Here is a 13,346-nt window from a genome sequence, read left to right on the forward strand (position 1 = left end):
TGTGAGTGTGTGTAGCCAGTATAAATGTGTGTGTGTTGGAGTGTCGGTGTGTGAGAGTGTAGAGTCATGTGAGTGTGTGTAGCCAGTATAAATGTGTGTGTGTTGGAGTGTCGGTGTGTGAGAGTGTAGAGTCCTGTGAGTGCGTGTAGCCAGTATAAATGTGTGTGTGTGTGTGTGTTGGAGTGTCAGTGTGTGAGAGTGTAGAGTCCTGTGAGTGCGTGTAGCCAGTATAAATGTGTGTGCATGTTGTGTGTGTTGGAGTGTCAATGTTTGAGAGTGTAGAGTCCTGTGAGTGCGTGTAGCCAGTATAAATGTGTGTGTGTGTGTTGGAGTGTCAGTGTTTGAGAGTGTAGAGTCCTGTGAGTGTGTGTAGCCAGTATAAATGTGTGTGTGTTGGAGTGTCGGTGTGTGAGAGTGTAGAGTCATGTGAGTGTGTGTAGCCAGTATAAATGTGTGTGTGTTGGAGTGTCAGTGTAGAGTCCTGTGAGTGCGTGTAGCCAGTATAAATGTGTGTGCATGTTGTGTGTGTTGGAGTGTCAATGTTTGAGAGTGTAGAGTCCTGTGAGTGTGTGTAGCCAGTATAAATGTGTGTGTGTTGGAGTGTCGGTGTGTGAGAGTGTAGAGTCATGTGAGTGTGTGTAGCCAGTATAAATGTGTGTGTGTTGGAGTGTCGGTGTGTGAGAGTGTAGAGTCCTGTGAGTGCGTGTAGCCAGTATAAATGTGTGTGTGTGTGTGTGTGTGTGGAGTGTCAGTGTGTGAGAGTGTAGAGTCCTGTGAGTGCGTGTAGCCAGTATAAATGTGTGTGCATGTTGTGTGTGTTGGAGTGTCAATGTTTGAGAGTGTAGAGTCCTGTGTGTGTGTGTAGCCAGTATAAATGTGTGTGTGTGTGTTGGAGTGTCAGTGTTTGAGAGTGTAGAGTCCTGTGAGTGTGTGTAGCCAGTATAAATGTGTGTGTGTTGGAGTGTCGGTGTGTGAGAGTGTAGAGTCATGTGAGTGTGTGTAGCCAGTATAAATGTGTGTGTGTTGGAGTGTCAGTGTGTGAGAGTGTAGAGTCCTGTGAGTGCGTGTAGCCAGTATAAATGTGTGTGCATGTTGTGTGTGTTGGAGTGTCAATGTTTGAGAGTGTAGAGTCCTGTGAGTGCGTGTAGCCAGTATAAATGTGTGTGTGTGTGTTGGAGTGTCAGTGTTTGAGAGTGTAGAGTCCTGTGAGTGGGTGTAGCCAGTATAAATGTGTGTGTGTTGGAGTGTCAGTGTGTGAGAGTGTAGAGTCCTGTGAGTGTGTGTAGCCAGTATAAATGTGTGTGTGTTGGAGTGTCAGTGTGTGAGAGTGTAGAGTCCTGTGAGTGCGTGTAGCCAGTATAAATGTGTGTGCATGTTGTGTGTGTTGGAGTGTCAATGTTTGAGAGTGTAGAGTCCTGTGAGTGTGTGTAGCCAGTATAAATGTGTGTGTGTTGGAGTGTCGGTGTGTGAGAGTGTAGAGTCATGTGAGTGTGTGTAGCCAGTATAAATGTGTGTGTGTGTTGGAGTGTCAGTGTGTGAGAGTGTAGAGTCCTGTGAGTGCGTGTAGCCAGTATAAATGTGTGTGTGTGTGTGTGTGTTGGAGTGTCAGTGTGTGAGAGTGTAGAGTCCTGTGAGTGCGTGTAGCCAGTATAAATGTGTGTGCATGTTGTGTGTGTTGGAGTGTCAATGTTTGAGAGTGTAGAGTCCTGTGAGTGTGTGTAGCCAGTATAAATGTGTGTGTGTGTGTTGGAGTGTCAGTGTTTGAGAGTGTAGAGTCCTGTGAGTGTGTGTAGCCAGTATAAATGTGTGTGTGTTGGAGTGTCGGTGTGTGAGAGTGTAGAGTCATGTGAGTGTGTGTAGCCAGTATAAATGTGTGTGTGTGTTGGAGTGTCAGTGTGTGAGAGTGTAGAGTCCTGTGAGTGCGTGTAGCCAGTATAAATGTGTGTGCATGTTGTGTGTGTTGGAGTGTCAATGTTTGAGAGTGTAGAGTCCTGTGAGTGTGTGTAGCCAGTATAAATGTGTGTGTGTGTGTTGGAGTGTCAATGTTTGAGAGTGTAGAGTCCTGTGAGTGTGTGTAGCCAGTATAAATGTGTGTGTGTTGGAGTGTCGGTGTGTGAGAGTGTAGAGTCATGTGAGTGTGTGTAGCCAGTATAAATGTGTGTGTGTGTTGGAGTGTCAGTGTTTGAGAGTGTAGAGTCCTGTGAGTGCGTGTAGCCAGTATAAATGTGTGTGTGTTGGAGTGTCGGTGTGTGAGAGTGTAGAGTCCTGTGAGTGTGTAGCCAGTATAAATGTGTGTGTGTGTGTGTGTTGGAGTGTCAGTGTGTGAGAGTGTAGAGTCCTGTGAGTGCGTGTAGCCAGTATAAATGTGTGTGTGTTGGAGTGTCGGTGTGTGAGAGTGTAGAGTCCTGTGAGTGTGCATAGAGAAATACCACATCACTCAAAAACAACCAGAGGCCCCAAGTAAGTTGACAACATACGCAGCAAACCATCTATCTGTAATCACACACAACCTTCCAGTTTGACAGCTTACCCTGGCAACTAAGTTCAACAACTGGTTGTTTAGACCGTTGCTTCTTTACATAATGGTCATGCTGTCTGATTATAACCCTCATTTACATGAAATTGGACATAACAGATTACAGAAAACAAAATGCACGCAAACCTGTTGTCATCGTTATTATCACAGCACACAAGTGACATCAGTAAGAGTAGCCTACAACTATAGTACAAAAGTGGCTTTGAAAAATCTATTATCTTTGTGACCGAGTCTCTCTCTCACTCGCACACACACACACACTAATGGTGCAGACCAAGCAAGTTAGTCCAAAACAGATTAAAATGCCTGTGGACAGTAAATGAACATGGGAGTCATGCCACAACTTGAGCAATTAAATTAAGGCTACTACAGTAATTATATGATATTACACTGTGGGAACAAGGCCTTTAAATTGTCCCGCTGTCCCCCTTACAGCCCAGTGTGTCATTCAGTGACCTATCACTTTGAATGGGATTTCTAAACATTACCATTTGACTGACTCAGCAGTGTGTGTGAGGGGAGGGAGGGACAGGGGGCTACAGGACACACAGGCATGGCCGATGGGACTAGTGCTAGTGTGTCACGACTCTGGACAGCTGCTGGCTGACGCAGCACTGTTGGTTTGTGTGGAGATTAAAATGCATTCATCACCTCCATGATCCCACAGGCTCTGAGCAAGGCGGAGCGGAGGAACTACTGCATGCCGTTCGTCCTGGACCGTGGGTATCCCTTCTGAGCTCCGAATGAACAGACGGATGGAAGAGGATGTGAAATGATTTGTGCTGTTCTAATAACGTTAATGTTCCTGGAAGCTATGTTCCCAAGATGGTGATCAACATGAGTAGCATGCACCCGTCAGAGGGAGAATTGAATGTTCATTTCTCTACCATAAGCTGCTTCCAAAATAATTTTAGAGGATTTGGCAGTACGTCCAACTGGCTTCACAACCACAGACCACGTGTATGTGGGCAAGCCGTTTGCTGATGTCAACGTTGTTAACAGCAGCCCATGGTGGCAGTGGGGTTATGGTATGAGCAGGCATAAACTATGGACAACGAATACAATTGCATTTTATCGATGGCAGTTTGAATGCACAAAAAGGTATCTGTGCTATCTAACCTCCAAACGAGCTTCAATGACATACAACACTCCTTCCGTGGCCTCCAACTGCTCTTAAACGCTAGTAAAACCAAATGCATGCTTTTCAACCGATCGCTGCCTGCACCCGCATGCCCGACTAGCATCACCACCCTGGATGGTTCCGACCTTGAATATGTGGACATCTATAAGTACCTAGGTGTCTGGCTAGACTGCAAACTCTCCTTCCAGACTCATATCAAACATCTCCAATTCAAAATCAAATCAAGAGTCTGCTTTCTATTCCGCAACAAAGCCTCCTTCACTCACGCTGCCAAGCTTACCCTAGTAAAACTGACTAACCTACCGATCCTAGACTTCGGCGATGTCATCTACAAAATTGCTTCCAACACTACTCAACAAACTGGATGCAGTTTATCACAGTGCCATCCGTTTTGTCACTAAAGCACCTTATACCACCCACCACTGCGACTTGTATGCTCTAGTCGGCTGGCCCTCGCTACATATTCCTCCGCTCTCTCCACTGGCTTCCAGTTGAAGCTCGCATCCGCTACAAGACCATGGTGCTTGCCTACGGAGCTGTGAGGGGAACGGCACCTCAGTACCTCCAGGCTCTGATCAGGCCCTACACCCAAACAATGGCACTGCGTTCATCCACCTCTGGCCTGCTCGCCTCCCTACCACTGAGGAAGTACAGTTCCCGCTCAGCCCAGTCAAAACTGTTCGCTGCTCTGGCTCCCCAATGGTGGAACAAACTCCCTCACGACGCCAGGACAGCGGAGTCAATCACCACCTTCCGGAGACACCTGAAACCCCACCTCTTTAAGGAATACCTAGGATAGGATAAAGTAATCCTTCTCACCCCCCTTAAAAGATTTAGATGCACTATTGTAAAGTGGCTGTTCCACTGGATGTCATAAGGTGAATGCACCAATTTGTAAGTCGCTCTGGATAAGAGCGTCTGCTAAATGACTTAAATGTAATGTAAATGTAATATTCGTCGCCAGACCCACTGGCTCCAGGTCATCTACAAGGCCATGCTAGGTAAAGCTACGCCTTATCTCAGTTCACTGGTCACGATGGCAACACCCATCCGTAGCACGCGCTCCAGCAGGTGTATCTCACTGATCATCCCTAAAGCAAACACCTCATTCGGCCGCCTTTCGTTCCAGTACTCTGCTGCCTGTGACTGGAACGAATTGCAAAAATTGCTGAAGTTGGAGACTTTTATCTCCCTCACCAACTTCAAACATCAGCTATCTGAGCAGCTAACCGATCGCTGCAGCTGTACATAGTCTATTGGTAAATAGCCCACCCATTTTCACCTACCTCATCCCCACAGTTATTTATTTACTTTTCTGCTCTTTTGCACACCAATATCTCTACCTGTACATGACCATCTGATCATTTATCACTCCAGTGTTAATCTGCAAAATTGTAATTATTCGCCATCCTCCTCATGCCTTTTGCACACATTGTATATAGACTCCCCTTTTTTTCTACTGTGTTATTGACTTGTTAATTGTTTACTCCATGTGTAACTCTGTGTTGTCTGTTCACACTGCTATGCTTTATCTTGGCCAGGTTGCAGTTGCAAATGAGAACTTGTTCTCAACTAGCCTACCTGGTTAAATAAAGGTGAAATAAAAAAATGTAATTAAAAAATTCCCAGTCGTGAATTCCATAGATTAAGGACTAATGAACCCATTTAAATTGTTCTGCCTGCGGATAAGAAACCCTGACCTGTTCACTAGACGTGCTGCTTGTCCCGGACCTGCAGTTTGTCTCTCTCTCTCACACACACCATGGCCATGTACTGAAATTGTTGCGTTTATATTTTTATTCAGTGTATATTCTGTATGTTACCACAGTGGTTTGTTGGGACGACTGATTTCTGCTCAACGAGAGGCCTGTGACACACCAGTCATTTGCAACCTCATTTGTCACAATAAATTACCTAAATATCACAGCAGCAATAGTTGTCATAGCGATAACCGCATGCATCAAAGTAGCTCAGAAACGTTGCTTCTTCTGCGTCATAAACTCCTAGAGTCAGTCCCTGAATGCAGTTTTAGCATTTTTTTCCCCCTCTGTGACAGAAACATGGAAGAAGCGGAAACAAACTGCCAACGCCTCTCTCAGGATGGCCCTGAGCCACACCAGCCCCCCTACTGAGACTCAGAGGGGGGCAGCATAACCTGATTCATGGTCACATAACCTGCTCACAACAACGTTAGGGTGTCCTGTCAGTGTCAGCACAGCTAGCTTACTTTGTGGTAGGGTACAGTGAAAACAATATAGCTATCAACATTAGCACCAATTGCCAGAGTGTGAAGCAGGATTGTGACAGGGTAGGCAATTCTGTTTCCCTCAACACCACCACTCCATTGAACACACAATAAGGAAGCACGGACCCCGTGTGTGATGTTTATTGCAATACAGTAGTCACATGCACACCCCGTTTGTACTGCATGTGACAGTAGGCTATGCAACAAACACCACAATATAAACTGGTTACATTATAGTGTATTCAGGGGTGGTGTGCTGAAGGGTGTTCCATCACAATCTTTCTTCCAGGATCTAGCCCACGCTCTCAAATTAAGTCTACCACTCACTGGCTGTCCTTAGAAGCAGTCTAAAAGACAAGACAGATGTGTTCCGCAAACTGTGCTTTTACTTAACGCACTCCATACACATATGACATCCTTTAGGGGGGTCAAAGGGTTTACAGACAGCTCATTATTAGTTCACATTTAGTTTAAGGTGAATCCACACAGATGGACAAAGAAACTCAAAGCCCAATGTGTAGGTCTAGAAATCATCCTTCTTTGCTCTGATCCAAGCTATCCTGATTTCTGAGGTCAATCCTCAGACCAGGAATAGACATTCTGCCCATTTGTTTTTATTAGGATCCCCATTAGCCAATGGCAACAGCTAGTCTTAAAGGGGTCCGACACAATGAAAAAGACATTCATTTACATATTTTAAAACATGAACATGTATTGTGCATCTATCAGTAACACATACGTGTCAGTACATACACACAACAAGTAGGTCACTTGGGGGAGAAGCGTGCCATGAGGTGAAGCATTGTTCGTTTTTTTAAACCAGGTTTGTTGTTCACTTGCAGTAGTTAAGATGGAAAGGAATTAAATGCAATAATAGCTCTGTATAATACTGTATGTTCCCTTGAATTTGTTCTGGACCTGGGGACTGTGAAAAGTGTGTGTGTATCAGTGCTGTGTGCAAGTTTACTATTCAAACCATTTGGAATTTCCTACACATGAATGTTTCTTATAAAATCAAGAAGTGATGCAGTCAGTCTTTCCTCAACTCTTAGCCAAGAGAGACTGGCATGCATAGTTTTGATATTAGCCCTCTGATTACAATGAAAAGCTAAATGTGAAACTCTGTTTTGGGCCAGCAGCAGCCTTAACTAGGTACTTCTTTGCAGCACTAGACCATGTGACTGGACAATATTCAAGATAAAACTAGTCAAGTTTTAGGACTTGCTTTGTGGAGTGTGATGTCAAATAAGCAGAGAATCTATATCACGGACAGACCTCTACACAGATTTACAACCATTGAAGGACTGACCCCAATTAGTCGACTGGTCGATTGTTTGGTTTATCGAGAGAAAGACACAGCACCCGTCAAAAGTTTGAACGCCTACTCATTCAAGGGTTTCTTTATTTTTACTGTTTTCTACATTGTAGAATAATATTGAAGACATCAAAACTATAAAATAGCACATATGGAATCATGTCGTAACCAACAAAAAAAAAGGTTAATTCAAAATATATTTGATTCTTCAAAATAGTCACCCTTTGCCTTCGACAGCTTTGCACACTCTTAGCAATCTCTCAACCAGCATCATGAGGAAGTCACTTGGAATGTACTTTAATTAACAGGGGTGCCTTGTCAAAAGTTAATTTGTGGAATTTCTTTCCTTGTTAATGCTTTTGAGCCAATCGGTTGTGATGTGCCAATGTAGAGATGGTATACAGAAGATAACCCTATTTGGCAAAAGACCAAGTCCATATTATGTCAAGAACAGCTTAAATAAGCAAAGTGAAACAGTCCATCATTACTTTAAGACATGAAGGTCAGTGAATCTAGAAAATTTCAAGAACTTTCTTCAAGTGCAGTCGCAAAAAACATCAAGCACTATGATGAAACAGGCTCTCATGAAGACCACCACAGGAAAGTAAGACCCAGAGTTACCTCTGCTGCAGAGGAAAAGTTCATTAGATTTAACAGCCTCACAAATTCCAGCCCAAATAAATTATTCACGGAGTTCAAGTAACAGACATCTCAACATCAACTGTTCAGAGGAGACTGCATGAAATCAGGCCTTCATGGTGAAATTGCTGCAAAGAAACAACTACTAAAAGGACACCAATAAGAAGAAGACACTTGCTTGGGCCAAGAAACATGAGCAATGGACGTTAGACCGGTGGAAATCTGTCCTTTGATGTCCTCCAATGAGACCAAATTTGAGATATTTGGTTCCAACCGCTGCGTCTTTGTGAGACGCAGAGTTGGTGAACGGATGATCTCTGCATGTGTGGTTCCCACTGTGAAGCATGGAGGAGAAGGTGTGATGGGTCTTTGCTGGTGACACGGTCTGTGATTTATTTAGAATTCAAGGCACACTTAACCAGCATGGCTACCACAGGATTCTGCAGCGATACACCATCCCATCTGGTTTGCGCTTAGTAAGACCATCATTTGATTTTCAACAGGACAATGACCCAACACAACTCCAGGCTGTGTAGGCTATTTGACCAAGAAAGAGAGTGATGAGTGCTGCATCAGATGACCTGACCTCCACAATCATCCGACCTCAACCCAATTGAGATGGTTTGGGATGAGTTGGACCGCAGAGTGAAGGAAAAGCAGCCAACAAGTGATTAGCATATGTGGGAACTCCTTCAAGACTGTTGGAAAAATATTCCAGGTGAAACTGGTTGAGGTAATGCCAAGAGTGTGCATCAAGGCAACAGGTGGCTACTTTGAAGAATTTTTAATATATTTAACACTTTTTTGGTTACTACATGATTCCATTTGTTATTTCATAGTTTTGATGTCTTTACTATTATTCTACAATGTAAAAAAATGTTTAAAAAAATAAAGAAAAACCCTTGAATGAGTAAGTGTCCAAACTTTTAACTGGTACTAATATATAATTTTTTTAATGGCACACGAGACACCTGTCTGATTCACGCCCATCTCAGTGAACTAATTCATTGCAGAGGCCTAGACTAATCCATTGAGGAGGCAGTGGGGATGGCACAGTCCAAGAAGAAGGAGAGTGTGGCTAAGATGCACGTCTCTCCAGAATGCACTCTTCCGTTCATTTGTCAAAATTCATTGCTTCACAACTTCATTGTGTGAATTGTTTGCATTTGATTGTTAAGGTCTATCAATTCTCCATTACATATCTCACCAGTAGTACATTTACCGTTAATTCCTAACCTACAATGTTTGTTTGGTTACAGTACTTTCTGTTAATGCATTCAATATATTATTATTCCAGTCTTTTACCATTCTCATTGCCAGAGTGTGCATGTTGTTTGCAGAGAACACAACCTATGCTTGTGAGAAACAAGTTTTGGTTCATTTAATTACATTCACAAGTTGTCAATTTAGTCATTGTCTTTTGCTTGGACACGCACCCGATTACACAGAGGTAAGCCTATAGGTTTCCTGGCCTGCGTGCAAATGTAGGCATATAAATGTTTAAAACGCACTACCACTAATGAGCTATGGAGCTTCTCAAAGTAATGTTTTCTTCACCTCAAACAGCAAGCAAACAAAGTCTGTAATTCTCAATGGATGAAAAACAATAATTCCTAAATGTATTTGGGGGGGGGATCAAGCTCTTTCCCTTTTGATAACCACTCAGCATGAATAGGGAAAAATGTAATGCTTTGATCCAGTGGAAATGTCATAAAATAGGCCTACCTGATGACCCCTTACCCTGTGTGTGTCCTGAGCTGACTGGCACAGGAAACTGAGGATCAGAATGTTAACCAATGTTGCAAGTTTACTAGCATAAGCTTAATCAAACAGTGTGCTTAAAGCATCAGACAAGCGCAATACATATAGTTGATTTTATTAAAACACATAGACACACGCTATGTGGAAAAATACCCATTTAAACATTTCAACCAAACGATTGGTCAAAAGAACAGATTACTTTCAGTTGACCGAGATTGTCAACATATTGATTGAATGGTTTAGGACTGTCCCTGACTAAAAACTAAGTAAAAGCAAGTAATTTAGTCTAAAAAGCCTCACCATTCATTACCAGATTCAAAGGAGGTCTAGAACTTAGGAATGATTTGTACCAAATACATTGCTCTTCGTTTTAGAGATGTTCAGGGCTAGTTTATTACTGGCCACCCGTCCTAAAACTGACAGCAACTTTTACAGTGATTCACTACCTGTGGTTGCTGGTTTGAAATTAAATACATGTTCGTTTTTTATTTTGAGTGTTGGACTACACACTGTACTAAAATTATTCATTATTTTAACATTTAATATATGTGCAAATCAGATCTAGTTGTTTAAAACATATAATATGATAATGACTATTTATAGCATTGAATCATTACCGTACATGGACAAAGGCTTTCTTTAATGTCAGTAGCTTTCTTTAATGTCAGTAGCTTTCTTTAATGTCAGTAGCTTTCTTTAATGCCAGTGGCAGGTCATTGGTAAAAATAGAGAAGAGTAGAGGGCCTAGAGATGCCCTGCACACCACACTTCCCATGTTTAACATTAGAGAAGCTTCCATTAAAGAAAACCCAATGTTCTATTAGATAGATTGCTATATCCTGGATTCAGAGCCGAGGATGAAAAACCATAACAGGTTATGGTCAATAATATCAAAGGCAGCACTGAAATCTAACAGTACAGATCCTACAATCCAAACACACCAAAACAGTTGTGAAGAGGGCACGACAACCCATTTTCCCCTTCAGGAGACTGAAAAGATTTGGCATGGGTCCCCAGATCCTCAAACGGTTCTACAGCTGCATTATCGAGAGTATCCTGTCCAGTTGCATCACCGCCTGGTATGGCAACCACTCGGCATCTGACCGTAAGGCATTAGAGGGTAGTGCACACAACCCAGTACATCACTAAGGACCTGTATAGTAGGCAGTGTCAGAGGAAGGCCCAAAAAGTGTGACTCCAGTCACTCAAGTCATAGACTGCTCTCTGCTACCGCTCGGCAAGCGGTACCAGAGTACCAAGTCTAGGTCCAAATGGCTCCTTAACAGCTTCTACCCCCAAGCCATCAGACTGCTGAACAATTAATGAAACGGCCAACCGGACTATTTACATTGACCCCCTCCTTTGTTTTTACACAGCTCCTACTCTCTGTTTATTATCTATGTATATAGTCACTTTACCCCTACCTATATGTACAAATTACCTCGACTAACCTGTACACCCGCACATTGACTCTGTACCGGCACAAAGCCTTGTTGTTGTTATTTTGTGGTACTTTTTATTTTGTAAATATGTTCTTAACTCTATTTCTTGAACTGCATTGTTGGTTAAGGGCTTGCAAGTAAGCATTTCACGGTAAGGTGAACAACACCTGTTGTTTTCAGCGCATGTGACAAATAAAATGTGATATTATAAATGTATTTCAACCAATCATTAGTCATTTGTGTCAGTGCAGTAAATGTTGAGTGCTCTTCTCTATAAGCATGCTGAAAGTCTTAATTTGTTCACATAGAAATAGCTTGTGTGTTTGGTCAACAACAAATTCCAACAGCGTGCCTATTCCAGCTCTGCATCGGTGTGGTCATGATGCACTATGGATGTCGCCCATCTAGGTGGCTATAGGGTTCATAGGTCACCTGACATGACTGAGGTTGTGAGTTCAAACCCCAGATGTTAATAATTGAGTGTGCAGGCTGTGAATGGTTCTATACTAGGAACTATCTGAATACTTCCCACGGGATCATTCATTGATTGGGCCTATACAACAGCCAAAAACTGGTAATGGATTTCCATATAAATGGGTTAGTTGGAGGCCTAGTCAGAAGAGTAAGCAAGGCCTACTCTGGTGACAAAGAGGTTTAATGTACCATCCACTAAGACGCATTAAGGAAAGAAAAGAACATCAATATGATAACTCGCTCTTTCGGTCCATCCCACGGTAATCCCGTCACACTTCATCTGGACAGTGTTCCTGCCCCGGAAGGGCCAGGTCAGGCAGATGGTGTGGTTACTGTCCCTCCAGGAGATAAGGCATTTACCATTTAAAAATGACCAATAAACTGCAACAGATCCACTTGAATAGGCGTCCGTTTTGGTAAACCTACCCCCGCTGTAAAATATCTCTCCTGTTTGCCCACCTGTCTGTCTGTAGAATCAAAGACTACACTGACGTAAATTCAGCTGTTACAATAGGAAACTGCCCAAAGCAGGGTATCAAATAGCAAGCCGACATGCAAATTCTGCAAAGGAGTAGACTACAATACAGTGGGCTAATACTTAAAGCAAAAAAAGTGCTTTCCTGATGTAATTAATAACCATTACCGTGGCCTACTCAGTGTCCCAGTTTTCGACAGAATTAAATCTTGAATATTCTACATGTTGTTTACAACGTATTTTGGGGGAAATTATGTTTATTTGCTTGTAGCCACTCAGAACCTTTTCAGAATATCGTTTCGAAAACATTCTAATCATAATAAGTTTATTAATATGTTGTCATTATTTCCCAAGCTCTTGTAAACGGTGGGATGAATTAATTGTAAAAAAATTAAAATGTAATTACAAGTAAATGCCAAAAACAAGTTGTTTCTCAAGTTACCAAGCATCGCTTCCCAGTCGACGTAATTTTATTTCAATAGTCCTAAATTAGCCTTCTCGTACGAATGGCTTATTGAGTTGCTGCAGCTTCGTAAAAACAACATGTACAACAACAAAACATACCCAACCCAGTGCGACAAAGTTGTAAACACTGCCAAGTTTTCTAAACGTCAACAATAGAGAGCATATTGAACAACACTATCGAATGTGTTCAAACAGTATTATATTCGATGGGAAAAAATGAAAGCAGGCAAGACATATTTTACTTACGTTCCAATGTAGCCAAAAGCCTCGCCTCGCGACCGACAAAGCCCTCACGACGCCAAGTTCTCTCCTTGAGCATGAAAAAACGTTGGACTTTTTTTTCTATTATGCGTCGAAGATAATCATTTTAATTCACCCAAGCCGTACTAACTTTACTCTTCTGTGCTGTTTTATCGGCTAATTCTCTCTATCTACCGATACGGGAATTCGCGACGGGCGGCTTCTTTGTTCCGCGAGCCATTCCGTGGAAATCACCGTTCATGTGTCGCTGATACGCACTGATTGGCCAAGTCGCTCGAGGGATAGGATCGGTAATAGGTGATGGCGAGGGCAACAGCAGAGCCATTTCTTTCCGCAGTCCTAAAGTCAGCCCATTTTTCGTGGCGAGGATATAATAATTCTACTAGCTAGTTTTGCTCACAACACTGACCTCGGGGAGTGAAGAAGTATCCTAGTCTAAATTTGAAATGACCTTTTTTCTACGCAACTAGCCTAAATGTTACTAAATAGCATAGGCCTACATTGCCAAATATTGGACTAAAGGAGCCTAACGTTACTCCTTAAGTCCAAGTACCTTACATGTTCTGTTTAAGGGAACTAACTATACAGTCAC

General features: G+C 42.6%; 1 protein-coding gene across 3 annotated transcripts in view; it reads right to left on the minus strand.

Annotated features, from left to right (window-relative positions):
- The window catches only part of LOC118374952 (SPRY domain-containing SOCS box protein 4-like), an 81,786-nt gene that overhangs the window by 50,286 nt on the left and 18,154 nt on the right, over positions 1 to 13,346 (minus strand). The window contains exon 1 of one of the 3 annotated variants that reach the window (XM_035761452.2): positions 12,740 to 13,301. The exons of the other annotated variants lie outside the window; for them this stretch is intronic. The gene's annotated coding sequence lies outside the window, so the exon portion shown is untranslated. Of the gene's footprint in view, positions 1 to 12,739; positions 13,302 to 13,346 lie in introns of those variants that run through there. 3 annotated transcript variants of the gene reach the window in all.

Source organism: Oncorhynchus keta, chromosome 18, assembly GCF_023373465.1.
Source record: "Oncorhynchus keta strain PuntledgeMale-10-30-2019 chromosome 18, Oket_V2, whole genome shotgun sequence".
Classification (NCBI taxonomy): domain Eukaryota; kingdom Metazoa; phylum Chordata; class Actinopteri; order Salmoniformes; family Salmonidae; genus Oncorhynchus; species Oncorhynchus keta.